The sequence below is a fragment of the Chrysochloris asiatica genome, unplaced genomic scaffold, assembly GCF_000296735.1.
Source record: "Chrysochloris asiatica unplaced genomic scaffold, ChrAsi1.0 scaffold00075, whole genome shotgun sequence".
NCBI classification, from domain to species: Eukaryota; Metazoa; Chordata; class Mammalia; order Afrosoricida; family Chrysochloridae; genus Chrysochloris; species Chrysochloris asiatica.
Window position 1 is genome coordinate 976,990 of NW_006408593.1, and position 4,730 is coordinate 981,719.

The window sequence follows — 4,730 nt, forward strand, 5'->3', positions numbered from 1 at the left end:
TCCTGTAAGCTTTCACTCAATTCACAATAAAAATGTAAAAAAAAAAAAAAAAAGAAGATGGAAGATACACACAGTCACTGGACCAAAAAGAAATGGTCAGTGTTTAACTATTTCAAGAGATATCAAGAACTGATAGTACTGAAGGAAGAAGCCCAAGATGTACTGTAGGCACTGGTCAAACAACAAGGCTCCAGAAATTAATGGACTACAAAGTGCAATCTTTCAACAAACTTATATAGTACTAGAGGTGCGCACTCATCTATGCCAAGAAATTTGGAAGACAGCTACCTGGCCAACCACATGGAAGATATCCACATGTAAGCAAAATATTGCTGAAGATAATTCAAAAATAGCTGCAACAATATATCAACAGAGAATTGCCAAAAAAATCAAGTCATATTCAGAAGAGGACTTTGAACTAGGACTACCATTACCGACATCAGCTGGATCTTTTCTGAAAGCAGAGAATTTCAGAATGGTGTTTATTTGTAATTTATTGACTATGCAAGGCTTTATACTGTGTAGATCATGGCAAACTATTAATAACATTGCAAAGAATGCGTATATCAGGATATTGGATTGTACTCATGAGGAACCTGTAAATAGAACAAGAGACAGTCGTTGGAAGAGAACAAGGGAATAATGAATAGTTCAAAATCAGGAAAAATATGCACAGGAATTCTTTCACCATTCTTATTCAATCTGTAAGATGAGCAAATAATCTGAGAATGTTAATTATATGAAGACTGTGTCATCAGAATTGGAGGAAGACTCATTATCAATCAGATATGCAAATGATACATCTTGCTTGTTAAATGTGAAGAAGACTTAAAATACTTACTGATGAAGATCAAAGACTGCTGCCTTCAGTATGGATTGTGTTTCAATGTATGGAAAACAAAAATCCTCACAACCATTTTAATAAATAATATCATGATAAATGGAGAAAAGAATGTAATTGTCAAGGACTTCATTTTGGTTGTATTCACAATGAACATTCATGTAAGCAGCAGCCAAGAAATCAAATGACGTATCACAATAGGCAAATTTGCTGAAAAAGACCTCTTTAAGGTACTCAAGAGTGAAGATGTCAGTTTGAGAATTAAGGTGCCCCTGACCCAAGGCTTGGTATTTTCAGTAGTATCATATATGCATGTAAAAGTTGGACAATGAATATGGAAGACCATAAAATAATTGATGCATTTGAATTCTGGTGTTGGAGAAGAATAATAAAAGTACCATGGACTGGGGAAGAACTAACAAATATGTGTTAGAGGAAGTATAACCAGAATGCTCTATTGAAGCCATGACGGTGATACTTCATCTCTCATAATTTGGACATGTATTCAGGAGGAACCTGGCCCTGGAGAAGATCCTATGATGGAAGGTCAATGAAAAAAGGAAGACCTCAACAAGATGGATTGGCACAGTGGCAGGAGCAGCTGACTGAAGCATAGCCATAATTGTATTACTCAGGATCAGGCAGTGAATCATTCTTTCATTCATAGGGTCACTATGAGTGGAAACTGACTTGACACCACTTAACAACAGTCACAACAATTGCCTTCTAATGTTCTCATCTGAGTTTCTGAGTTGTTGTTAGTTTGATTCCACACAAACAATTCTTTTTAAAAGCACAATTCTCAAGGCAGACAAACTTCACTAATGAATCTAAGCTATGGCTTGTTTCAAAGAAGACTTCAGAGGAATAGTTCTGGTTTGAATTTTAAGGTTTAAAGATTAGCTCAAGGAAATATTCTGGTCATCATCAACCCTCAACAGCTTCAGAAGGTCTTAACTTATTGAAGACTTGAAATTCTATTCAATATCTCTTTCTTTTGATGAGTGTTCTTCTAGAGAATCTCTGACGAAAAACAAAATTATTATCACTAAGGCACCATTCAGTTCTGTTCTCATGTAAAAGTAAAGAGTTATTCTTGGAGACAAACAGACAGGCATGCTATCTCCTCCTGATTTTGAATCTACATTTCTTCTGCTGATTCCTTCATTTATTTTTGGATTCAACTTTCTTCTAGCAAATGCTTGTTATGTGGAAAACACAAATTAAGTGTAAGATGCTCTGTTTTACAAGATGAGAGATATGTGATTGCTTGCTTGTGCTTAAAGGATAATCCACCCCCAACTAAAAGCCACCACTCATCTGTTGTACTGTGATGGCTTGTGTGTTACTATTATTCTGGAAGCTATGCCACCAGTATTTTAAATATCAGCAGGGTAACCTATGGAAGACAGGATTCAGCAGTGATTCCAGACTAAGACAGACTAGGAAGAAGGAGAGTTGGACAATTTCTGAATGGTTAGCTACTGAAAATCTTATGAATAGCAGTAAAACATTTACTTATATATTCCCAGAAGAGATGCCCCTCAGATTGGAAGTCACTCAAAATATGACTGGGGAAGAGCTTCTTCCTCAAAGTAGAGTTGACTTTAAAGATATGAGTGTAATAAAGCTTTTGAGATCTTCACTTGTTGATGGGGCACAATTCAAAATGAGAAGAAACAGCTACAAACATCTAGTAATAATCAGAATAAGGAAAGTACGAAGTGTGAATCTAGGAAAATTGAAAGTCATGAAAGATAAAATGAAATGCATAAATAATACTATAGGAATGAAGGAGCTCTGGTAGCATAGTGGTTACAAGTCGGGCTGCTAACCTCAAGGTCAGAAGTTCAAAACTACCAGGTGTTCTCAGGAGAAAGAAGGGTTTTTTTCTGCTCCCATAAAGATTTCTAGCCTTGGAAACCCTATGCAGGGTCGATCTGAGTTGGAATTGACTCCACAGCACACCACCACCATCACCACCAGTGAACTGAAATAGACTGGTATTGACCATTTTGAATAGCACAGTCATATGGTTTGCTATGCCAAGAATGACAAACTGAAGAGGAATGGTGTCACATTTATCATCAAAAAGAGCATTTCTAGATCGATCTTAAAGTACAGTGCTGTCTGTGAAATAATAGTATCCATACACCTATAAGGAAGAACAGTTACTACTATTATTCAAGTTTACACAAGAACCACTAAAGTCAGGGATGATTAAATTGAATAATCCTACCAACTTCTTTGGAGTTCTCATGTGGTGATGTAGGATAGGCACTGGACTGCTAACTGCAAGGTTGGCATTTCAAACCCACCAGTCTTTACTCAGAAACCCTATACAGAGTCTTTATGACTTGGATTGACTCTAAATTACTTAATAACAACAATGATAACAACCAACTTCTTCAATCTGAAAATGACAAAACAAGTAATCAGGATGGATTGATAGTTACTGGTGACTGGAACACAAAAGTTGGAATCAAAGAGGAAAGACTGTTGTTATAAAGTGCTATTGAGTTGGTTCCAACTCATAGTAACCCTGATAGGGTTTCCAAGAAGCAGCTGGTTGATTTGAAATGTTGACATTCTGATTCGCAGTCCAGTGCTGATCCCACAGCCACATCAAGAGTAGTTGGGTAATATGGCCTTAATGATAAAAATGATATTGGAGATAGCATGATAGAATTTTGCAACATCAATGATTTATTCATTGCAAATATCTTTTTTCAACAACATAAATGGTGACTATACATGAGAATGTCACCAGATGGAACACAACACACAAGAACCAAATTTATTACATTAGTGAGAAGAGATGATGAAGAAACTCAATATCATCAATCAAATCAAGGCCAGGAACTGACTATGGAAAAAAAAAAAAAACCCAAAAAACATCATTTGTGCATATGCAAGATTGGGCTGAGAGTCAAAATATGACCTTGATCTTTTCCTCCCTGGCTGCTTGAATGTCTGCCGCCATCATGAATGACACAGTGACTATCCGGACAAGGAAATTCATGACCAACCGACTACTTCAGCAGAAACAAATAGTCATTGATGTCCTTCACACTGGAAAGGCAACAGTACCTAAGAGAGAAATTTGGTAAAAGCTTACCAAAATGTATACGATGACATGAGATGTCATCTTTGTGTTTGGATTCAGAACCCATTTTGGTGGTGGCAAGACTACTGGCTTTGGCATGATTTATGATTCCTTGGATTATGCCAAGAAAAATGAACCCAAACACAGACTCACAAGACATGGCCTGTATGAGAAGAAAACCTCAAGAAAACAGTGCAAGGATTGCAAAAACAGTCAGAGGGACTGCAAAGGCCAATGTTGGTGCTGGCAAAAAAGAAGGAATAAATATTCTTTGATGACTGGATTTTTCACCAGAGGATAAATAAACACTAAAAATATTTTAAAAAATGGCCTTGAATATATCCCACCTGAATTTAGAGACCAACTCCAAAACATATTTGATGCATTAAATACCAATGACTGAAAACCAGTAGAGTGATGGGATGACATCAAAAACATAATACATGAAGAAAGCAAAAGATTATTAAAGATTCAGGCAATAGAAAGAAAAAAATAAAAGGATGTCATAATAGATTCTGAAATTTGCTCTTGAACATTGAGAACCCAAAGCAACTTGAAATAATGAAGAAATTAAAGACCTGATCAGAAAATTTCAAAGGATCCCCTCTGTATACAGGGTAGATGAGGACTGGCAACTTAGACATTGGCTACCTAAAATAGGGGGTGATGAAGGCATGAAGTGACTGGCTTGCAAGGTTTCAAGAGGGAGTTTAGTTTAAATGTGTGTTGGGGAAGATAGGGTCCCCCCTGAATAATTTTCATTTTGTCTAGAGGGGTCTGGTA

General features: G+C 36.6%; 1 pseudogene; it reads left to right on the forward strand.

Moving 5' to 3' along the window:
- The first annotated feature begins 3,825 nt into the window (after positions 1–3,825).
- LOC102824098 lies at positions 3,826–4,222 on the forward strand (annotated as a pseudogene).
- The last annotated feature ends 508 nt before the right edge of the window (positions 4,223–4,730 follow it).